This window comes from Mustela nigripes, chromosome 6, assembly GCF_022355385.1.
Source record: "Mustela nigripes isolate SB6536 chromosome 6, MUSNIG.SB6536, whole genome shotgun sequence".
NCBI lineage: Eukaryota > Metazoa > Chordata > Mammalia > Carnivora > Mustelidae > Mustela > Mustela nigripes.
In genome coordinates, this window is record NC_081562.1 from 24,249,579 (window position 1) to 24,275,227 (window position 25,649).

Sequence of the window (25,649 nt, forward strand, 5' to 3'; positions counted from 1 at the left end):
CCTTATGAAAAGAGGTTCTGTAATGTCCTGCTGTGTAGTGTCCCCTGTTCCCCAGGGCCTGGCACTTTAGAGAGTGCCTCTAGTGTGTGTTGTGTGCACTCTGCTGTTGTGTTCTGGCTACTGTATCCTTCAGGTCAGTTGTGTGTGGAAGCTTTCCTTGCCTGCCGTGGGTAGTGTTTTGTCCCTTACTTGAATGTGGTGAGTTTTAACTAGGTGTGCTCTGGTCTGCTTGTGAAATGAGACTTGGTGCCACTGCCACCAGAACTGAGGCACCACAAAATTCTTGGGTTGAGAGACTGGGTGTAGGCAAGAATTTGGGCTGGTCTTGTTGGGGAAGAGGCCCACCTTGCTGGGACTGAGTGAGGCACGTGAGACTGGAAAGGGTGTTTCCACTGGAGCACCAGAGGGCAGGGCTTGGTATAAGTAGGTTAGGTAGCCAGTGGTGGCACTGCACTGATAGCCTCAGGGGGCCTTTGCTTATACTGAAGTGTGGGGGAGGTAAATATAGCCTCTCCACGAAAGCTGCCTCTCTGTGACATGCTCCAGGATGAGCACTTAAACTCCCACTGTGTGCCTGAGGAGCTCTTGAGATTACTGTTTCCATGCTGTGTGTTCATGGGTTGTTTGCCTGCATTCTCATCAAGAGCAAGACGGTGCCCTGGAGGTCTATCCCAGCCAAGCCTGCTAACCATTAAAATTCCAGGCATTAACCCTGTTAGTTGCGAGAACCCAGAGTATTTGGCCGTTCTTGTTTTCCAAGCCACTTGTTGTGGGGATTGATTTTCCTTGTGTGCTCCCCTGGGTGCTGGGCTCTTTCACTCACCTTTCTCTGCAACTGTCCTTCTCTTAACACCTCAGTGGCCCAGATCTGTTTCTCTCCCAAACCGTGTCTCAGCATTTCCTACCTTCATCAGTGTGGCCTCTTCTCTGCTTTTAGCTGTGGAGTTTGTTCTGCCAGTCTTTGGGTCAGCTTCTGGAGAATTTTGGATGATTTGATAGTTACATGGTTGTATTCATGGGACAAGATGAGCCCAGGGTCTTCATACTGCGCCACCATCTTCCATTCTCGGTCTAGAGTAGGAACTTTTCAACTTTTTGGTTCCTGGACCTTATGTTCTTTAATGTTAATTTACTTGAGAAACATTACAAATTAATATATCACAGCACATATTTTAAATGAAAAATAACTCTAAAACATGACAAGAATATTAGCATTGTTTTACGTGTTTGTAAACCTCTTTCATGTCTAGCTTAATAGAAAACAGCTGGATTCTCACATCTACTTTTGCCTTTCAGTCTGTTGCAGTGTTTTTCAGAAAACTCCACTGTACACTTGAGATAAAAGTGAGAAGGGCAAATAACGTCTTAGAATCCTTGTAAAAATAATTTTGATCTCAAAGCACAACCCCCTTGTAAAGATTACGCAGACTACACTTTGAGAACTTCTCAAAATCAAATTGGATCCTAATCCTGCACTTGACCTTCCTCTCTCAGTTGGATACTCTTAGGGGCAATTTTTGATAAGCTCCAGTAACTCAGCAAATTCTAATTTGAAATCTGTTCCTGGGTATCTTCTACTTCAAATAGCCTCAGAGCTCTAGGCTTTGGTTCTTTTGTACCCCTCCCTCCTTTTTAATGTCACTTGGACACTATCAATTGGAAATGGTCAGACTTGCAAGCTATGTGATCACAGGTAAATTTGTTAAAATTTTTGAGTCAGTTTCCTCATTTGTAAAACGGCAGAGCAATATCAACTCATGTCTTTCCTGGGGATCAAAAAAGATAAGAGTTATATTCAGTTGCTAATAAAATCTTAATGTTGTTAGAGGTTAGTGAAAAACAGTGTTTCCAATTTTATTGGAAAATGTTCCAATTTTATTGCATACATTTTGGACTATTTGATTAAATATGCAAAATATTTTAAACTCACTAAGATGTGGATCTCCTTTGTTTATAAGTTATTCTAGAGAGAGACCCCCCCTCCCCACTGCCCTCTATTCTGTTCTGTCCAGTACTTGGGCCTTATTAAAGCTAAGCCCTTCACTAGGAAATGAATGGGATTTCAAAACACACAGCAAAATGTCCTTCCTTCTCTGAAAGTGTTTAAAATTGTGTGCTTAAACTTATTAGGTAGGAAGATGCTATATAAAAGATACATTAGGGGTGCCTGGGTGGCTCAGTGGTTTAAAGCCTCTGCCTTTGGCTCAGGTCATGATTCCAGGGTCCTGGGATCAAGCCCCACATCAGGCTCTCTGCTCTTTCCTCTCTCTCTGCCTCTCTGCCTCCTGTGATCTCTGTCTGTCAAATAAATAAATAAAATCTTTTTAAAAAATAAAAGATAATGTTATATAATGTGTCTCTCTCTCTCTATATATATATATACACACACATAGATATATATGTGTATGTATGTGTGTATATATATATGTATGTATATATATATGATTATGAGAGCATAGTGTGAGGAATTCCTAATTCTGTAGGTAGAGAAGTAGAAAAAGGAAAGGAAAAAGAATTACATTGTGCGTTATTTCTCAATCATTGATTTTTGTAACTCCTAGAAGAAAAACTATTAAGCAGCCAGGCTTTTATTTATTGAGTGAATATATGTGCTAAATGGGTGATGTTATGTAGCAGTGAAAACATGGACTTGGGTAGGGCATTTTACTGTTTGGGTTCCCACTTGTGCTTCTGCTTACTTGCTCTAACAGTGAATTTTTAGCTCATCAGTGACTGTCTCTTTAGGTATGTGAAGTGAGTATAATTTAAATAATTTTATAGAGTTACTGTGATGGTTAAAATTAAGTAGAGAACTAGAACAGATTGGCAGATTGTTCTGTTTACTAGTTTATTACATAAAAAGGGAAAAAGACATTTCCTTGATTATATTGACTTCTAGTAGTTTTATAGAGATCCTATATTTTAAAATGATTGCTGAAAAATTATATAATGTGGAAGGTTAATTTCATCTTTTTTTATTCCTTTGTTATTGTTATAGCACATATTACTATGACTTGTGTAAGAGGGGAAAATTGATAAAGGAACAGATCTTTCAGCAATTAAAATGTATTTTTTTTAAAGATTTTTGTTTATTTATATTTTTGACAGAGATCACAAGTAGGCAGAGAGGCAGGCGGTGAGAGAGAGAGAGTGCTCGGGAAGCAGGCTCCCTGCTGAGCAGAGAGCCTGATGGGGGACTCTATCCCAGGACCCTGAGATCATGACCTGAGCTGAAAGCAGAGGCTTAACCCACTGAGCCACCCAGGCACCCAGTTAAAATGTATTTTACCTAATTGACATTAATGATTTTTTAAAGTACTTTTTCCCCCCTTAAATTCATGATAGACCCCTTACATGGTGTTGCAAGAGAAACTAGTGGGTAGGGAAGTACATAAACTTAAACCTCATTTGAGGAAAAAAAAATCATTGATATCACTAGGTACTAGTCATTTTATGTACATTTGTAATCATTTTTGAAGGATATGGTTCTAGTATATAGGGACATAAACTTGTGAATTGCCTGGTTAACTTTATAAACAAAAGGTTGCTCATATAATATTAAGAGATTTGCTCAAATAAATCTGTCTTAAGTTGGTGCTTAATAAATTTCATGTAAAAACCAGTGTCGGGTTTTATAATAAGCTATAAATATTACTGCATTCTAAGGTGTTGATTAGTGAGACCTAAGTCTTTTGAAGCATCAATGAAAATCATGAAATTTAATCTCTTTTGTATACAGGAAGAATAGAAAAAAGAATAGAAACCATTCTCTGTGTTTTTGTCTCACTGAGGATGTCAGAGGGATAGAGACTAATGCTAATGAAATGTGTACACAGAGGGTAAATACGCATTGGAGCTCCAGGGAACACCTTAATTGAAGTGATATGCTTAAAACATGAGACTTATGCTGCCACTTTTTAATTTCATAAATATCAAATTGAGCATCAAAAAAGACCTTTTTGTTTTCTCATGGCAAAAGAATCCATATATTTGGAAGCAGTTGAAACCGCAAAGGAGGGTCTGTTTTGAACTCATTGAGAAGAATTTTAATGTTCTAGGCTCTTTTTAATCTATTAAAATTCTCACTCACTGTAGTTTCATGATGATTTCTCGCTCCCTACCCCCATATTTGAGTAAAGTTAATTAGAGCAAAATACATTCTGGAGTTCAGTAATAATGAGTTCAGACCTATTTTACTGTACTTACTATTCATGAGTTATGGAGAGCCTTAGTGTACCATTAGGTTTTCTTTCATATTGATTATTTACATACCTAATGACTTAGATTTTAATAAATTTTAGCCTGCTCTTAAGAAAGTGGTCATATAAATAAACATGTATTCAAGTGCCTGGAAACTCACTATAAACCTTGTCCCAAATCATGAAAAAAACAGATTTTTAAGAATTAGATCAAATCCTATAGTAAATATTTATTTCTAATTTCTATATAAAATAGTCAACAAATCTTAGACACCTATATATTTCAAACATTTATTTGTTGTAAGAGTAAATAGGAAAAGTCCTTTTCTTTTTTCTTTTTTCAAGATTTTAGAGAGTGAGGGGAAGGGCAGAGGGAGAGAGAGAATCATCAGGCAGACTCTCGCTGAGTGTGAAGCCTAATGTGGAGCTCAGTCCCAGGACACTAAAGTCATGACATGAGCTAGAGTCGAGAGCAGGCAGCTTAACCAACTGAGCTACCCAGGCATCCTGGGAAAGTTTTTCATATGGAATTTAGCTTTATTTTTTTAAGAAGATATCACATTCACAGAGTTAGGCTAACAGGATTGAGCATTAATTCAAAAAGATATATGCACTCCTTTGTTTGTGGAGAATTATTTACAACACCCAAGATATTTGAAGCAGCCTAAGTGTCCGTTGATAAGTGAACAGTTATGGATGATGTGGCATATATCTATCTATATAGATATACAATTGAATATTACTCATCCTTAAAAAAGAATGAAACTTGCTATTCATGACAATGTGGATGGATCTGGAAGGTATTATTACACCAAGTGAAATAAGACCGAGAAAGGCAAGTATCGTATGATTTCAATTATATGTGAAATCTAAAAAATAAATGAACAAACACATGAAAACCAGAAACAGATTCATAAACACAAAGAACAAATTAGTGTTTGCCAGAGGGGAGGAGAGATGTGTGGATGGGCAAAATAGATGAAGGGAATTAAGAGGTACAGGCAGCCAGTGATAAAATAATAGAAAAAGATTATGTGACAAAATTTTCATTTAACTATAATACTGAGTTTAGTTCTTCCATTTTATCTGTTTATTTCTTTGCTAGGTTAAGAATGTTACTTAAAATTGCATGGAAATTTTATTATAGTTCATCAATACTCCATTTAGAAAGGAAAGTTCAAATCATCCTGTACTGCAGTTAAGAAATTTATTAACATAAAGCATTTTGGATGTCATAGATGGTTGCATGCTTGCAGAGACTTTTGTGTATAGCATTTAAGAAAGCAAGTGAGGGTATGTAGTAAAAGATCTGACTAATTTGGCCTTTATTCCTTCTGTAAGACTACTGATTGATGGCTATGACTTGTTTAATACTAACTCATAGGTAGTAGGCCTTTCTTTAGTTTGAGCTTATATTCTTAACAGTTATATTCCAGCTTTGTTATTGTAATTACATAATTTAATCAAATATTACCCAAACCAATGAAATACTAATGTATCAGTAGAGTCATTTCTGTGAAAACTTTGGAAAGACTTGATAAAGGTAGGTTGCTAAAAAATATTCCGTGGAACTGGATTTCGTCTTTGGGATCCCTTGCGGTTATAGCAGTAGTTACAAAACTTAGTATTCAAGCCATTTCCTTTAAGAATATTTTGTAGTATTTTGGGCGCCTGGGTGGCTCAGTGGGTTGGGCCACTGCCTTCGGCTCAGGTCATGATCTCAGGGTCCTGGGATCGAGTCCCGCATCGGGCTCTCTGCTCGGCAGGGAGCCTGCTTCCTCCTCTCTCTCTCTACCTACTTCTCTGCCTACTTGTGATCTCTCTCTGTCAAATAAATAAATAAAATCTTTAAAAAAAAAAAAAGAATATTTTGTAGTATTTTGTCCCTAGGTTTTGGGACCCTCTTCTCCTTTTTAGCATTGTTTTCCCCTCTTTAAAAAAACAAAAACAAAAACAGGGGCCTCCTTTTAAATTTCCTCTTCCAAGGAATCAGTTGATTTTTCTAAGGCAGATAGTTGAGCCAGTATAATGGTTTCATATAGAGTTGTTAAAATATTTCATTTTGGGGGCACCTGGGTGGCTCAGTGGGTTAAGCCTCTGCCTTCAGCTGAGGTCATGATCTCAGGGTCCTGGGATCGAGTCCTGCATTGGGCTCTCTGCTCAGCAGGGATCCTGCTTCCTCCCCATTCTCTCTGCCTGTCTCTCTGCCTACTTGTGATGTCTCTCTCTCTTTCTGTCAAATAAATAAATTAAAAAAAGTAATTCATTTTCTAGTGAATGTTAGATGGAAATGTGGAACATTTCAGTTACAGCTTACTTGGAAAATTAAAAGGGTATTTTCTACTTACGTTTATTTTACTTATCTTGGGGATCTGAAAATACCTTTTAAGAATTAGTGGGAGATCTGAATATATCTTTTAAGAATTAGTGGGCAACAGGATTGGCCTATACCCAAATCTTAGGAGGGCCACAGTCCCCAGAGAGGGCCCCAAAGCTGTTTTGCTGGCTGCCTACTCTGGAGCAGCTGACTAACCAGATGCAGAGCACATTGATCTGGTCATAACTGCTTTCATCCTAGAGCAGGGCAAGTTAACACAATTTAGATCAAGAGCCACATTAGAAGATCCTGACCTCAGGATAACCTCTCATTTCCTACCTTTGAAACAGGGAACAATTCTAGTCACTTCCTAACTTCTAACCACAAAATTGCATGGGAACGTATAGCCACATCTAAAGATTGTGACCTTTTGATTTTCTTTACCCTTTATAAAGATGGATTCAGAATAAAAGAAACAATAGTCTTAACCTACTGTTCTTCATTGAACAGAGAAATAATCCCTCCCCTCCTCTACTTATTTTTTTTTCCTATTGAAATCTTTCTAGGCCATTCCTATAGATGGCAGTATAGGTGAAATAGATTGGGTACTGTGCCTGCAAACTCACCCTTTTCCCAAAAAAAGTATATCACGAGTGTGACAACTCTTGTCTGTGTTAGACAGCAGATCATTGTTTCTTGATATACACATTTTCAGATCATTGCTCTTGGTAAATCTAGGCCTTCTATTATTCTCCACATATTCCATCCAGGTTTTATTGAGCTTTATTTTCTAGAGATTTCAACTTTGTTTCTGCTATAATGCACATGACAGAATAGATAGTTTTATATATGGAAAACTGTAAGTTACTGGATAGATAAGAGGGACTGAGAATTGTGAGCAATTTTTGAAAAAGATTTTTATTTATTTGAGAAATAGAGCAAGGGGGAGGAGGAGAGGGAGAAGGACAAGCAGACTCCATGCTGATTGCAGAGCCCAACAGGTGGCCTGATCCCAGGACCCTGGAATCATGACCTGAGCCAAAACCAAGAGTCAGATGCATAACCAACTGCGCTGCCCAGGCACCCCAATTGTGAGCAGTTTCTAACTCCTAAACTACAAAGCCACTTCCTATCCTATTCATTTTGGGGAATGACATTATTATAAGAATAACCCTGAATTTATTCTTATACATTAAATACAGTTCCCAAATTTCTTACTTTGACTGTTAGTAAGAAATTCAAGTGCTTACAATGTGAGCATAGAATATTTATTGAAAGAATTAACTACAGAATTGAGAACTATTGTTTTATTTTGTAAGTCTTCCTGATACAAAAGGAACTACCAACCACCATGATAGAAATCTCTGTGCTTAATTCTTGGAAGATGTATTGAGTTGGAACAAAAGAAGGAGGAAGAGCAGCAGTCATTAAAAATGTCATGAAATGAGAGTAAAAAAGGAAATATGAAAGTGATAAAATGTATTGAGATGTTTTATAAGTATTATAATTTTGTTGACTTAAATATCTTTCTACTTAGAAAAAAATAGCAGAACCCAGATTTCCACACAACGTCACAGCCTTTGTAGCTGTGTACTTCCTGATGATTGATGGCATTAAACCGTCTATCATCTTGGCTAAATCTTCATAAGACCACTGATACATATTTACCATTTCTGAGTGTCCAGAATTATAGATAGGTGATTTTCCTGGTAGCGCAAAGTTAATTGACTAACGTAAGGATCAAATTACGGCTTTTGGCCATAGCCAGTTACTTTAAACAAGTAGGAGTTACCATTAACTGACTTTTTCTTTTTTTTTTTTTTTTTTGGATAGTAGAATTTAAAATTTTTTTTGAAGATTTTATGTATTTGAGAGAAAGTGAGCAATAGAGATAGAGCACAAGCCAGGGAGAGTCGCAGAAGGAGAGGAAGAAGCAGACTCCTCGCTGAGCAGGGAGCCCCCTACATGGGTCTTGATCCCAGGACTCTGAGATCATGCCTTGAGCCAAAGGCAGACACTTAACTGACTGAGCTACCCAGATGCCCCTGAATAGTTGAATTTAAATAGCAGCTTATAATTCCACTTATTTTACAGAGATGATTTATTTTCTTCATGTCTTGTTTGTCCTGTCTGTTGCAGTACAGTAGAACAACAGATATTATGTAATATGTAATGTTATTGTAATATATTAGTGGCTGTGGTTTATTATACTTAGAACTAAGGGACTTTTCATATGGATATTTATTTTTCTACCCGTATTTGAAGGACTGGGTTATACTGCCTATAAATGTAATCACAGAAATGACTTGTTATGTAGGAGGATAACATCTGTGTTCATACAGCAAAAGAGTGTGGCCTGTTTCTCTGATAGAATGGCTAACACTTGACAGTACTGTTCTCAAAAAGAGTTTATGGATAATTGTAAATATACACTGGGTAGGTCTTTTGGGTGGTGGAAGCTATGCACTCCTCTGCACCCCTCTTAGCCATGCCTCACAAAATGGAAGAAATCAAGGACTTTCTTCTCATAGCCAGGCTAAAGGATGCCAAATCTGTCAAGTTCAAGAAAAATAAAGATAATGTGAAGTTTAAAATTTGATACAGGAGATACCTTTATACATTGGTTATCACAGATGAAGAGAAGGCAGGGAAACTAAAGCAGTCCTGTCCTCCAGGTCTGGCGGTGAAGGAGCTGAAATGAACCTGGCATGCTAATTTGAACTGTATTAAGAGTCTTTTAAACAAACAAACCTACACAACACACACACACACACACACACACACACACACACACACACACAGGCTGATCTAGAAAGGCTAGATGGCAGTGGAAGGTTTGTTGGAGGTTTTGTCCTTTACTTTGGAAACCTCCTCTCAGCAGTGTTGAAATAAAACCAGGATTCAAGGAAGGAATAGTTGAAAATTGTTACAAATCCTTTGTGATACTGAGTCTGGAATTTGTATTTATGAGTCTGCCCAAGGAGAAATGTTCAGAGGCCTACGGAAGAGGAAAGAGGCATGTTTACAAGTTGCCTGGCTGCATGTTTACAAGTTATCTGCTTTGTATAAACCTAGTTCTAAAAATACTTTTAAAAATTGTCAATTAAAATACCATCATTAGGAAATAATTTACTAAGCACATTTTGCTGTAGCTAAATGAAATTTGGCGACTTACAGATAATTTGGTATTGCTAAAATTGCTTTAAGGTGTGGCTTTTCTTTTGAAAAAGATGATCATGCATGCTTTGACTTAATTTTACTCAAGAATATTACAAAAATTACAAGGAAAGGCAGTTTGTGGTTCACTTATAATCCACACATGGGCCAATTTATTGTGAGCCGATTAATGGTAGGAGCACGTAGTTTTTAAATTTCTGTTTTATCAGGATTTACTTAGTAGCTTAAGGACTCTTTGGTGACCCACTTTTGAGCTTTTGTTTTCTCATTTGTATACCAAGAATGGTAAATAATTATACCTTTTTACCTACTAGAATCATATTAAGACTCAAATAAGATGTGAAGACTGCTTATAAACTCCATAGGGCCAAGTATATAGTGGAAAAGTAATTTCATTTAGATATATTTAGGGATAATTTTAAAGCTTTAAAATTTTTGTGGATAAATACATAATAAATATTAATACAATGTATAGACATTCAAAGGGTTATTAAACTGACAAAAAGTATTTGAGGCAAAAAGACAAAGGTTTGGTGTCTGAAAAAGATTTTATCATAACCAAGTGATTTTTTTTGCAAATTAAGCACCTTCCTGTATACCTTGTTCTATCTCCTGTTTGTGATGACCTCCTAAGTTATTGAACATATTTAATAGCTTTCATGGATGAGACTGAAGGTAGAACTGAATTTCTAGCATTTTCCCTAAAAGGGAGGAGTAACTTGCTAAACTTAATTTTTTTTTTCAAGGAAGTTTTTGGTTTATTTGTGAAACATAGAGGAAAATATTTTCATTTCTCCATTTAAGAAGTAGTGTAGACCAAGCATACTCAGGTGCTTTCTTAAAATACTTGCTGTGTTTCTTTCTAGTACCCACTGAGAGGGTATTGCAAGGATATGTTTAAAGCACTAAGGATACAAAATGGAAAGAAACAGAACAATATAAAAAACAAGTGTAGCATAACCAGGTGATTAACATATGTATAATTGGAGTCCCTAAGTGTTGTGGTCTGAATGTTTGTTACCCCAGATTTCATGTTGAAATCCTAATGCCCAGTGTTGATGGTATTAGAATGTGAAGTTTTAGGAAGGTGCTGAGGTCATGAAGGTGGAGTCTTCATGTGTGGAATTAATGCTTGTATAAAAGAGATCCTCAGAAAGCTCCCTAGCACTTTTCACCATGTGAGAATATAGCAGGAAGTCTATAGCACAGAAGAGAACCAAGATCAAAAGCTCCTTGATCTCAGACTTTTAGCTTCCAGATTGTGAGAAATAAATTTCTGTTTGTAAGTTGTGTAGTCTGTGGTATTTTGTTACAGTATCCAAGCAGATTAAGACATTGATGAAATGGATAGGGGAAAGGGCAGAAACAATATCTGAAGAAATAATATCTATTTTTCAAAAACTGTTAAGACCACTGATGGAAGAATCTCAGTGAACCCAACACAGGATAAATAATAAACATTTACCTTTAGTGTTTTAGAAATTCTTTCATAACACCACTAAGCCAAAAGAAATAATTAATAATTCTGTTTATTTAGTAGTTAACCACTTAGTAGTGGGAGTTTGTAGTACTATGTCTGCCTGCTATTGCTATGTTTCCCTCAGCACTTAGTTCCAGATCACAGTGCTAAAAACCACATATAAACAGAATAATCTTAAAAACAGAAGGGGAAAAAGACATGTTAGTTACAGGGAAATAAGAATCTTTTTTTTTTTAAATAAAGATTTTATTTATTTATTTGACAGACAGAGATCACGAGTAAACAGAGAGAGAGAGAGAGAGACAGAGAGAGAGAGGGAGGCGGAGGAAGCAGGCTCCCCGCTGAGCAGAGAGCTGGAGGCGGGCTTGATCCCAGGACCCTGGGATCATGACCTGAGCTGAAGGCAGAGGCTTTAACCCACTGAGCCACCCAGGCGCCTTGAGAAATAAGAATCTTCAACGATGATTTTTTAACCATGTAACTCAGAAGAGACAGTGGAATGACACCTTTACAGTGCTGACAGAAAAATTGATAACCAGTGATTCTGTACTCAGTGAAAATACCCTTCAAAACCAGAAATGAAATAAATATATTCTTGGATAAACAAAAGCTGAGAGAAGGCATCAGCGACATACCCACACTTTAGGAAACATTAAGGAAATACACAGCCCAAAAAAAAAAAAAAAAATTCTGAGGTAGAAGCATGACAGAATGAAGAGTACTGGAATAGCTAAATAGGGTGGGCAGGACTGTTAGTTGCTTAAACCAGTAGTTTTAACAATCTCCAGTGTTCCATTAGAAATGTTATATTGGAAAAAAATAGAACATGTCAAAGTAATTACATGACCGCAATAGCAAAAGGAGGAAGTAAATAGAATTATAAGAATCTCTCATTTGAGGGCGCCTGGGTGGCTCAGTGGGTTAAGCCTCTGCCTTTGGCTCAGGTCATGATCTCAGGGTCCTGGGATCAAGCCCCGCCTCCAGCTCTCTGCTCAGCAGGGAGCCTGCTTCCCTCTCCCTGCCTGCCTGCCTCTCTGCCTACTTGTGATCTCTCTCTCTCTCTCTCTCTCTGTCAAATAAATAAATAAATAAACTTAAAAAAAAATAGAATCTCTCATTTGTATGGGACATGGTAAAAGCACTAATTTAAGATACAAAATGAAGATGCATTTTTGTATCTTTTTTAAAAATTAATTTATTTATTTTCAGAAAAACAGTATTCATTATTTTTTCACCACACCCAGTACTCCATGCAATCCATGCCCTCTGTAATACCCACCACCTGGTACCCCAACCTTGTATCTTTTACAGTAACCACTGAAAGAATTATGCTAAAAGATAAACCTATAGAGTACATAAAATAGAATGATAAATATGTGATTAATAGAAAAGGAAGATCAAAGAACAGAACAAGGGGACAAATGGAAAATAAATACAAAGATGATGGACTTAACTACATCAGTAATTAAATGCTAATGGACTAAATGTATCAGGTATCAGAGTATCAGGTTGAATCAGAAAAGCAAAACCCAGCTATGTGCTGTTTACAAAGCATAAACAGGTACAGAGTAAAAATATGGGAAACAGTGTACCATGCAGATGTTACCTAAGAAATGGCTGTGTGACTATACTAATAGGAGATACAGTGTCTTTAGCCAAGAGACATTATTGGAGATAAAAAGGGATAATGTTAAAGGGGCAATTTATTAGGAAGATAGAATAGTTCTAATTTGTATACACCTAATTACATAGCTTCAAAATATGTAAAGCAAAATTTAGCTAAAAGGAAAATCACACAAGTCCATTATTATTGTTGTGAATTTAATAGACCTTTCTCACAGACCTCTTTGAGAAAATCTATAGAGAAATAGTGACCTTTACCTCACACCAAATACAAAAAATAATTGAAAATGGTTAATGGTCTTAAATTGTAACGCTAAAAATATAGAACTTGAAAATACAAAATACAGAAAAAATACCCATAATATCCTGGTACCAAAAATTTTAGGATGCAGAGAGAACCAACCATAAAATAGAAGGAACAAAGGAAAACAAAAGGCAAATCACAGAACAGAAAAATATATTTGTAATAGATATGTTGGAAAAAGGACTTAAACATAAGTCTTAAGACAACTCTGTTTAAAGTGGACAAAAGATTTGAAGTTATATGAATGGATCATAAACCCATTAAAGAGGTGGTCAACATCATTAGTTCATCATTAAAACAACATCATTGAAAGTCAACATCATTAAAAATATTTTTAATATATTTGTATAGTCATCACCACAATTTAATTTTAGAACATTTGTGACCACCCCCAGAAAACCTTATATCCATTCTTTTTTTTTTTTAAGACTTTATTTATTTATTTGACAGAGATCACAAGTAGGCAGAGAAGCAGGCAGGGAGAGGGGGAGTGCAGAGCAGGCTCCCTGCGGGGCAGAGACCCTGATGCACGGGCTGGATCCCAGGACACTGAACCAAAGGCAGAGGCTTAACCCACTGAGCCACCCAGGCGCCCCCTTATATCCATTCTTCTCCATCCTCTCCCATCTCCTGCCTCAGCCCTGTAAATGTTGAATGAAATTATTTAGCCCACCAGTTGGAAATGAACAGAAATGAACTAAGGTTAATATTTGTGCTGTTTGTTGAGTAAACAAAAAGATAAAACTACAAGGGAAATCAAAATAAAAGTTTAAGAAGCCAAAATACTTACATGCACTCTAAGAACTGGTATAAGAGAAGTTGGCAATAAGGTTATTAAAATGATATTCTGAGATAAAACACCTTAGCAGTACATTAGACTATATTTTAAAAACTGTTTTATTTATTACTAGAGAGAGATAGCATAAGTAGAGGGCAGGGGAGAAGGAGAACAGATTCCCCTCTGATCAGGGAGCCCAACTCAGGGCTCATCCCAGGACCCTAGGATTACAACTTGAGTCGAAGGCAGATGCTTAACCAACTGAGCCACCTGCATGCTCCAGTACATTAAATTATAGATTAGATTAATGTGGTAGAGATCCTTCAGGGATTCTTAAAAGTCCATTAAAGAATCCACGAAGCCATAGTTTAACTTACAGCATTTTTTCCCCTTTTGTGATTTATGCAGTAATGCTGTGTTCTATTGTTGATGGCATCTTAAATGTGGTGAAACGTGGTATGTTTGAAATGATGTATTCTTAGATGTATTCCAGAGGAAGATTCAGAATATTTCATGCAATAAAAATATTAAAATTATTCACTGGGAAAAGATTTGGTCTAAAAGAAAAAGCTACTTATATTTCAAAGTAGTGAAATAGCACTCATCTAAAATTTTAGTAGGTCAGGCCTTTCATTAATCTACATTAATCTTGTGATGATTTTTGAATATGTGAGTTTTAAAGTTTTCATATACACACAAAATTTGAGCCTTAAGATTGTTATAACTCTTGAGGCTCTGATTTTATTTTGAAGATCTGTGCATTGCCTAATTTATGGAGTATAGCATGGGTTGTTCTTTTAAAGTTTGGGGTTCTAAAATAGATACTTTATTTTAGTGTGGATTATTTTATATAATTTCCTCAGAAGTCATGAAAAAAATCAAATTGCTCAATTTAACTAGAGTTTTATAATTCTAATTTAAAGAGTATTACCTTAAGTATATAGAGAGGAGAACTTGTATAGCTGATGATGGTTTTTAAGGTATTTTTTATCAGCTTCAGACTCATCCTTCTAAAAAATTTTTTTTGTGGCGTAGGAGCTGAGATCCTACAAACTATATTTCTTGCTTACCATCTGATTCCCCATTAAATTCTGCCAGTAGGAGGATGGGAAATAGGAAAGCAAGAGGAGGGGCAAGGGATTTGCTCCTTTGTGTTTACTTCTTATCAATATTATCTTCACAGCAATGGGACTTCACCCTGGTAAGAAAAGGAGTGGCAGATCACTCCATTTTGCACTATACCGCACTCATAGAACCCTCATGACGTTCCTCCTAGATAACATCAACTAGCCTTTTGCTCTCTCTCTGAGATTTGTGTCCCCATTTTGCTGGGATCCTCCTCAAGTTCTTGGTTCTTTGTGTTTTTCAAGAAGTGCTTTATTTCTAGAGATCTAGGCTTTAGTTTTATGTGGTTTCTCCAAACCTTTGAGTTCCAGTAATTCTAGTCACTTTTGTTTTCCTCAGCTCTGGGGGTCCAAGCTGCTTCTTGTAATTACTTTCTTTGTAATTATATGAGTCCCTTTTTTACCTTTCCAGTTCTTCAGTTCATGGTTAACAACTTATTCTAAACTCTGTTACAGTTACTGGTGAGATTTTTGCCTTTTGACTGATACCTGACTAAAATAGCCTGGTCAAAATAATAGACCTTTGCAAACCAAGGTCCTGGAGATCACATTTAGGTCATTCTTCATTTAGTCATTATTGGACCTCTGTAATGTGCTGGGCCTTTCTTTACTGTATTCTCTGTCAGATGTCCTCCCTATCTGTGGTCCCAGAGCTGCTTGAGAATATGTCATTATTACACTTCATTGTCATTGCCTGCTTTTCTGTATTTCTCAACTTGTGGCCCATGATAGTATGTTTTGTTTCTTTGTCCTTAGTTCCTAACACAGGATTTGTATAAACTAGATGTTCAATAAATATTTTAATTAATTAACATACTTGTAAATATGGTTGTAAAGGGCAGAAGTCATGACAAAAATTATCAGATGAAGGGGAAGGATCTTACTTTGATTATTTTGGGCGTCTGAAGGTCCTCTGATACTAAGAAGTTTAAGCCAATGTTAATATGGTATCAAAGGTTATTTAATACTCTTCAAAAAGTCGCATATCTAAGGCTTGATTTGGGTTTTCTGGTTCAATTGTTCTGGTTCAGTTGTTCGTGAGATTGAATGTGCTTTATCTCACTACATTTTCACCAACTCTTATACAGTACTGTTCTAGGGAAGAATCCAGATCCATTTATCATGATACTTCTCAGGTTATCAGGCCTCAACCTGTCAGGTATCATTTAAGCTTGCCTTTCTCTTCCACCTTCACTGTGCTCATGGAGTGAACCCTATACTTCACTGTACTTTAGTTATTAGTGCATTATTAATGCTTGATACAGGGCCACCCAGAAGGTTTACAAGTCTTCCAGTTATTTTGATTGTAATACACTTTCTCTTCAGTATTTAGTAGGGTCACCCTGACCTACAAATATCCTAGTTCCAGACCCTTAACTCCATCATGGTAACACCTTATTGGCACCCATGTCATTCCTATTATTAAACTCTTAATATAGGCTCCCTCCTGCTCAGTTTATATTAAGCAATTTAAATCTATAGTTACTGTTTTTCAAAATGAGAGATTTGGGGACATCTTTCTATTCCCACTTCTTATTTGTAGTAGAGGATCTTTTGATGAACTAACTGGATAATTTGAATATCTTGGTTTACAGTACTGAGATTTTAGGGAAAAAAGTAAATATTTCCCTGAAATTTCTTTATACTTGTTGAGGGGTGTAGATTTTTTTTATTTATCTTTAAGAATTTTGATGGGTATTTGGTCACTTGGCCATTTCTTTATTTGCTTTTTTGAGTTTTTATGTTGCTAAATCTTTCTGTTCCAGTGCCGTTAACATACAGTGCTCTGTTTCAAGTGTACAATATAGTGATCCAACAGTTCTGCACATTACTTAGTGTTCATCAAAACAAGTATACTCCTAATCCCCTACTCCTGTTTCACTAATCCCCTACCTACCTCCATTCTGGTAACCATCTGTTTGTTAAGAGTCTGTTTTGGTGTGTGTGTGTGTGTGTGTGTGTGTGTGTGTGTGTGAATTTTACTTTACTCCTTTGTTTCTTAAGTTCCACATATGAGTGAAATCACATGGTATTTGTTTTTCCCTGACTAGGTTACTTTGCTTAGCATTATACTCTCTTGCACCATGCATGCTATTGCAAATGGCAAGGTTTCATTCTTTTTTATGGCTGAGTAATATTCCACTAAACACACATACACACACACACACACTCTCTCTCTCTCTCTCTTTCTCTCTCTCTCTATATATCCATTCATCTGTTAGTGGACACCTGGGCTGCTTCCATAGGTCAGCTGTTGTAAATAGTGCTGGAATAAACATGAGGGTGCATATATCCTTTTGAATTAGTGTTTTTTGTATTCTTTGGGTAAATACCCAGTAGCATGATTACTGTATCATAAGGCAGTTCTTCTTTTTTTTTTTTTTTTAAAGTAGGCTCCATGCCCAGTGTGGAGCCCGATGTGGGGCCCAAACTCATGACCCTGAGATAAGACCTGAGTCATGATCAAGAGTTGGACACTTAAGCAACTAAGTAGGGCAGTTCTTTTTTTTTTTTAATATTTTATTATTTATTTGACAGAGAGAGAGATCACAAGCAGGCAGAGAGGCAGGCAGAGAGAGAGAGAGAGAGGAGGAAGCAGGCTCCCCGCTGAGCAGAGAGCCCGATGCGGGACTCGATCCCAGGACCCTGAGATCATGACCTGAGCCGAAGGCAGTGGCTTAACCCACTGAGCCACCCAGGCGCCCCCGGCAGTTCTATTTTTAATTTTGGGGGGAAACCTCTACACTGTTTTCCTCAGTGTCTGCTGCAGTTTGCATTCTTACCAGCAGTGCACAGGGGTTCCTTTTTATCCATATCCTCGCTTACACTTGTTTCTTGTTTTTGATTTTAGCCATTCTGACATGTTTGACGTGATTTCCATTGTGATTTTGATTTTTCATTTCCCTGATGATGTGTGATGTTGAGCATCTTTTCATGTGTCTTATGTGTGTCTGTTGGCCATCTTTGTGTCTTTGCAGAAATGTCTGTTCATGTCTTCTGCCCATTTTTAATTGCATTATTGGTTTTTGGGGTGTTGAGTTGTATCTGTTCTTTGCATATTTTGGATACTAACCATTTACCGGACATGTCATTTGCAGATATCTTCTCCCATTGAGTAGGTAGGTTGCCTTTCAGTTTCGTTGGTCATTTCTTTTCCTTTGCAGAGATTTTTTTTTTTTAATGTAGTTTCAATAGTTTGTTTTTTCTTTTATTTCCCTTGCCTGAGTAGACATATCTGAAAGGAGATTGCCATGACCAGTGTCAGAAAAATTACTTTCTGTGCTCTCTTCAAGTATTTTTATGGTCTCAAATTTCACATTTAGGTCCTTAATTTCAGTGTATTTTTGTGTATGGTGTAAGAAAGTGGTCCAATTTTATTCTTTTTCATGTAGCTGTCCAGTTTTCCCAAAAACCATTTGAAAAGACTTTTTCTCATTGCATATTCTTTGTTGAAGATTAATTGACCATATAATTGTGGGTTTATTTCTGGGCTTCCTATTTAGTTCTTTTGATCTATGTGTCTGTTTTTATGCCAGTACCATACTTTTTGGATTACTAAAGTAGTAATAACTAGTATAACTAGTAGTTATAACTAGTATAACTGGTAGTTACTACTACTAGTAGTAGTATAACTTGAAGTCTGGAATTATGATGCTTCTTGTTTTGCATTTCTTTTTTTAAGAACGCTTTGGCAATTCAGGGTCTTTGGTGGTTCCATACAAATTTTAGGATTATTTGTTCTAGTTCTGTGAAAAACACTGCTGGTATGCATGTTGCTTTGGGTAACATACGCATTTTAACGATGTTTGTTCTTCCAATCCCTGAGCATGGAATGTCTTTCCACTTCTTTTTTCTCCCTTTTCTTTGTGCCAAAGAATTTATTTGATAGAGAGAGAGAGAGTGAGTGCAAGAGAGAGTGGGGAGGGGCAGTGGGAGAGGGATAAGCAGACTCCCCACTGAGCAGGGAACCTGACACAATCCTAGAACCCCATGATCTTAACCTGAACTGAAGGCAGATGCTTAACCAGCTGAGCACCTCAGGTACCCTTGTGTTGTCAGTTTCTTTCATGTATTTTATAGTTTTCATAGTACAATGTGGGGCTTGATCTAAGGACCCTGAGATCATGACATGAGCTGAAATCAAAGAGTTGGACGCTTAACTGATTGAGCCACCCACATGCCCCAAGTGTTTTTTTTGATTTCTCTTTCTGTTGCTTCATTATTAATGTGTAGAAATGCAACAGATTTCTGAACATTAGTTCTGTGTTGCACTAGCGTTACTGAATTTATTAATTCAAGCAGTCTTCAGGGTTTCGTCATCTACAGATAGTGAAAGTTTTGTTTCTTCTTACCTATTTGGATGCCTTTTATTTCTTTTTGTTGCTGATTGCTGTAGCTATGACTTCCAGTACTGTGTTGAATAAAAGTGATGAGAGTGGGCATCCCTGTCTCATTCCTGCCTATAGAGGAAAAAGCTCTGTTTTTTCCCCATTTAGGATGATCTTAGCTGTGGGTTTTTCATGTGAGGCCTTTATAATGTTGAGTTATGTTCCCTCTAAAACTACTTTTTTGAGGGTTTTTTTTAATCATGAATGGGTGTTAAACTTTGTCAGATGCTTTTTCTGCATCTGTTGAAATGATCTATGGCTCTTACCCTTTCTCTTACTTTAAGATTTTATTTATTTTTTAAATATTTATTTGAGAGCAAGGGAGAGAGAGAGAGAGAGCGCACGCACAGAAACGAGGAGGTAGGAACAGACTCCCCACTGAGCAGGGAGCCTGATGCTGGCTTGGATCCCAAGATAGGCATCTGAGCTTAAGGCAGATGCTTAACTGAGCCACTCACGTGCCCCTAAGATTTTTTTTTTTAAATTAATGTATACAGCCAGCATGGGGCTGGAAATTATCAAGAGTTCTATGCTCCACCGACTGAACCAGCCAGGCACCCCTTCTTTCTCATATTGATGCAGTGTATCACATTGATTGATTTGAGAAGACTGAACTGCCTTTACAACCCAGGAGTAAATCCCACTTGATTGTGGGGAATGATTTTGTAATGTAATGTTGGATCTGGCTTGCTAATATTTTGTTGAGGATTTTTGCATCTTTGTTCATCTGGGATTTTGGCTTGCAGTTTTTTGTGGTGGTGTGTTTATCTGGCTTTGGTATCACACGATAAGGCTGGCCTTATAGAACGAATTTTCTATTCCTTCCTCTTTTGTTTTTTGAAATAGTGTGAGAAGACTAGGCATACTCTTCTTTAAACATTTAATAGAATTTGCCTGTGAAGGCATCTGGTGTTTGTTGGGAGTTTAAAAATTATTATTATTATTATTATTATTATTTTAAATACTTTATTTATTTATTTGACAGACAGAGATCACAAGTAGGTGGAGAGGCAGGCAGAGAGAGAGGAGGAAGCAGGCTCCCTGCTGAGCAGAGAGTCCGATGCGGAGCTCGAATTCAGGACCCTGGGATCATGACCTGAGCCGAAGGCAGAGGCTTTAACCCACTGAGCCACCCAGGCGCTCCATAAATTATTATTATTTTTAAAAAGATTTTATTTATTTATTTGACAGAGATCGAGATCACAAGTAGGCAGAGAGGCAGGCAGGGGTTGGGAGAGCAGGCTCCCTGCTGAGCAGAGAGCGCCGATGCAGGGCTCAGTCCCAAGACCCTGAGATCATGACTTGAGCCAAAGGCAGAGTTGTTTTTTGTTTTGTTTTGTTTTGTTTTTTTAAGATTATTTATTTATTTATTTATTTGACAGACAGAGATCACAAGTAGGCAGAGAGGCAGGCAGAGAGAGAGGAAGGGAAGCAGGCTCCTTGCTAGCAGAGAGCCCGATGTGGGGCTCGATCCCAGGACCCTGGGATCATGACCTGAGCTGAAGGCAGAGGCTTCAACGCACTGAGCCACCGAGGTGCCCCTGAAGGCAGAGTTATAACCCGCTGAGCCACCTAGGTGCCCTGGGAGTTTTTTAATTACTGATCCAGTTTCTTTGCTGGGAATTAGTCCGTTCAGATTTTACATTTCTTTTTGTTTTAGTTTTGTAGTTTATATGTTTCTAGGGATTAACTATATTTTCTAGGTTGTCCAGTTTGTTTACATATGATAAATCTTTTCAAAACGGAGTATGTTGATTATTTCTTTGTATTCTTGAATTTTTAATACATCAGAGTATGTTAACATTTCATTTGATGTTTCCAAATTGTTAAAATTGTTCACATATATATTTACTTTCCTTTTGGGAATTTGGTAGATATTCCTGCCAAATTAAAGTTAGGCATGGCTATGTGACTTGATTTAGCTAATGAAGCATGAGTAAGAGTAGTGTGTGATACTCCTAGATGGAAGCTCTAAGAGTTAGTATATACTTTGCCATACTGTCTCCTTCCCGTGGTGCCTACTACTTTAGCCTAGATCTCTGAAGACTTGGAGAACTCCAGTCAGCTCTCAATGAGCATATAGCACAAAAGAATAAAATCTTAGTTATTTTAAGCCACCAAGATTTGTTGGTTTTTCTTATTGTAGCCTAACCCACTTGAACCTGACTTATATAATTGGTGTTAATCAATGCAACTTTTTTTTGTAGGAAAATTTATGAGCAAACGCATGTCAGATATAAACTTTTGTCTCATGGTATATCTATAAAGTTCAGTGAAAATGGTTGTAACATCAGTGGAAGTTATGAAGAGAATCTGCTGGGGTGATTATTTTTATTTGTGGGCACCTGTGTAGTGACAGGTATTAGATAACATTGGCAGGCTAGGAAAAGAAGGGAAGCCCAAAATGGAATGGTTAAGTCCTTCAAAGGTGACAGATTTCATACCTGATAACATTAAATATAGGCCATTTGTTTAAGAAAATAAATCCATCTGAGCATAGTCTATTTTGGAAGGATATCTGTTAAGTGAATTAAGTGAGTAGCCTGAGATTACTCACTTAGTGGCAGAACTGGGGGGAAAATCAACCTTTTTGACTCTAGCCTTGTGTTCTTTTTATTATTAAGACATTTCACTTATTCTCTAAAGATTTTTAATCCACTCAATCTGTAATTATACCTTTCAGTCCTAATTTTTCCCCCTAAACTTAATTAACATTTTCCCATCAATTTGCACAGAATTGTTAATCATAATTCTTGGCTCTTGACACATTATTCTTACTGATTTGTGCATGATCTTATGTAGAATACTTAAGAAAAGATAAAATACTTAAAAAATGAAAATACTTAAGAAAAATAACTATCTGTGAATCCAACTTCTCAAGCATTGCCAATAACTTCAGTCTTCCTGTGTGCTCTCCTTGACTCTTCCTAAATGATAGGTATCATTCTGAGCTTTGTATTTCAGTCTCTTACATTTTATAAAAGTTGTATCCCTCAACAATATTTTTTTTCTTAATTTTGTTTGTATAAAAATAATACGCTAAAATGTAGTCTGGATTTTTTTTTTATTAGATATCATGTTACTAATACTCATTCTTGTTGCATGTAGTTATAGTTTATTTTTACAACTATGTATAATATTCATTCTGCAGACTTAATAGCTGATCCATTTTCCTTACTGTAGACATTTGGGTTGATACTAGTGTTATGCTGTTAGAGACATGTTGTGAGCATCTACTCATATTTCTGTTAAACATGTGTTAAAATTTCTCTCAGATATGCAGCTAGAGGAATTGCAGACTCTTAGGGTATGCAATATTTAACTTTATGAAAGGGTACCTAATTAATTTCCACCATAGTTATAATATTCATTAATTTTTTTTCTTGAATAGGATTGCTAAAGGTTGTTTACCTATTTTATCAATCTTTTGAAAGAACCAGGGAAGGTATTTATGAGCTTTGTTGTAATTATTTAGATAATAAATTACTATGGTTTGAACTAAGGCTTAGCAGTGGAGATAGAGGGGGATGGGATTGGGAACTGTGAGGGATTTAAAGTAATACAGTTTGACTTGATGATCCAGTTTGATATGGCATTTGAGGGAATGGAAATTGTAAAGAATGATCTTTGAGTTTCTGGCCCGTATATGATTCAGGAGTGTAAGTGTAGTTACTTTGTATAATCTTGTAATTGAAAAGTGCCTAGATCAGTTTTGTTTCATTAGTTTTAGTGCCAGTATTTTCTGTTATTAGAAATAAAGCTTTTAAGGTTTTAAGGATTAAAGTTTTAACCTTCAGTTTGAAATACACGTGCATGTCTTTATCTGAGAGTAATTTTATAAGTGATGAGAGGCCTTAACTGATCAATTAATAAAGAGAAAATATTTAAAAAAAAGAAAGAAAGAAAGCTTTTAGGGATACTGTTTATTTTCTTTAATACTTGGGAAACATTTTATATAAACTACTTTACCTTCCTTAAGAAGGACTTTGAAACTGTTGTCCTAAAATTTTATCACTGGTTGATGTTTTATTCTGTTTTGTTTTTTCGATTTTACTTGTTTATTTGACAGAGAGATAACAAGTAGGCAGAGAGGCACGTGGAGAGAGAGAGGGAAGCAGGTTGCCTGCTGAGCGGAGAGCCCCATGTGGGGCTTGATCCTGGGACCTTGAGATTATGACCTGGGCTGAAGGAAGAGGCTGAAACCCACTGAGCCATCTAGGTGCCCTCACTGATTGACTCTTAACCAAATAAACTGGATTACTCTAGAAGGAAGATAGGTCAGAAATAACAAAATCTGTAAATTCCCAGTGCTTCCTCTATTGTTTAGAAGTATTGGTTTCTAAGGGACTAAGTAATTTAGAGTCCAGGATAATCAGTCTACTTTATCCTTTCTATATTTCTGCTTTGAGAAATACAGGACGTACATGCAAATTCATTATTAGGCACTCTCATCACTTAACTGAGACGTAGAATGATAATTGGAATTGCTTTCTCTGCTTTTGAATTACAGTGGGGAAGTTTAAGTTTTTTTTACGATAGTGGTTTTCCACTAGCTATCAAAGATGATGATTGATTTTCAAGGGTGTAGGAGGTAATTGGCAGAACAACTGTTTTAAAAACAGTTTGTAGGGGTACCTGGCTGGCTCAGTTGGTAGAGCCATCATCTCTTGATCTCTGGGCTGTGAGTTCAAACCCCATGTTGGGCATGGAGCCAACTTAAAATTTAAAAAACTAACATTGAAAAAAAAAAAGGAAAGGAGTTTGCATCTTTCAGGGAACCCCTAGTTTCATAATTTAATTTAAAGCTTTTTATTTAGTCATGGAGAATTTGGTAAAAATTTATTTAGCTGGAATAAATAATAATTTGATCCATTTACAAAAGAATAAATAAAAATTATTGAAATCTTATATTTTTCAGATACCATTTTGTTTTAAAATCTTTGCTGCTTTCTTGGTGGCCTTTTCCCTTTTTGTATATAACCACTTGTGTATCAAAATGAGGCACTACCTCAAATGATTACAATTGCTCTCTTGGTTCTGCTGTGAGTAAGACCATTATTATCAAAAACATCATATGACCTTTCTAATAGATGACTTTCTCAGTTCACCGAAACCGAACAGCTGTTTCAAACAAATGCCCTTTCTATGAGCATTTATCATCTGCGGATCAATTTATTGTTATTTGTGATGAAGATATCCACATTTTGAGCGATTTTTTTTAAAAATCAGAATTTAATATTTTGAATTTCAATGTATTATCCAACAGTGTAAGTAAAAATATGTATTTAAGCATTTTTTTATTATTATTTTATTTGACAGAGATCACAAGTACACAGAGAGCAGGCAGAGAGGGGGGGAAGCAGGCTCCCTGCTGAGCAGAGAGCCCGATGCGGGGCTCGATCACAGGACCCTGGAATTATGACCTGAGCTGAAGGCAGAGGCTTTAACCCACTAAGCCACCCAGGTGCCCCTAAGCATTTTTAAAAAAATGTTATTTATTTGAGAGGGAGAGGATTATTAGTTTGTGAAAAATGCTGTTGGTATTTTGGTAGGGATTGCATTAAATATGTACATTGCTTTGGGTAGCATATGCATTTTAACAGTATTTGTTCTTCCAATCCCTGAGAATGGAATATATTTGCATTTCTTTTTGTTTTTCTTTTTTCCAAAGAATTTATTTGAGAGAGGGAGAGAGTGCACGGGTGCGCGTGCGCACGCATGCGTAGAGCACGAGGTGGGAGAGGGACAGAGGGAGAGGGAGAAGCAGATTGCCTGCTGAGCGGGGAGACCTGCGCGCAGGGCTAGATGCCAGGACCCTGGGCAGAGTTGTAATTGACTGAGTCTCTCAGGCACCCCAGCAAAAATACACATTTAAAGAAAATAACTAAAAAAACTAATGTGAAAGCCAGAAGGATTTGAGGATTATTTATCCCAGTGAATGTATTGAGATGCAACATTAATAGGCCTGTTAGAGGTTTCTTGGTGACTGGTTTAGGTTTTGTCTAAGATGCTACTGATCCCAAGGGATAATGATTAAAGATGAGTAAGGGGGAGATCATTGCATGTTCCAATGTAGTGAACTAAATGTCTTGATCTTTTTAGCCAGTCAGATTTTATGTAAGTTGTCAAACTGGTAAAGCAGCTTTCATGCAAAGTACATTTTGAGTATTTTCTTTGTTGAATGAATTGTTTGCCTTTTGGGACAATTTTAACAGCATATAGTGTATTAACTAGTAGTTAACCCTCATTTGCAGTACTA

The 25,649-nt window shown here is 36.7% G+C and overlaps 1 protein-coding gene and 1 pseudogene across 3 annotated transcripts in view; both read left to right on the top strand.

Moving 5' to 3' along the window:
* The window catches only part of CDK17 (cyclin dependent kinase 17), a 109,731-nt gene that overhangs the window by 25,988 nt on the left and 58,094 nt on the right, over positions 1–25,649 (top strand). The gene's annotated exons all lie outside the window — the stretch shown is intronic.
* On the top strand, positions 9,005–9,217 carry LOC132020507 (large ribosomal subunit protein eL38-like; annotated as a pseudogene).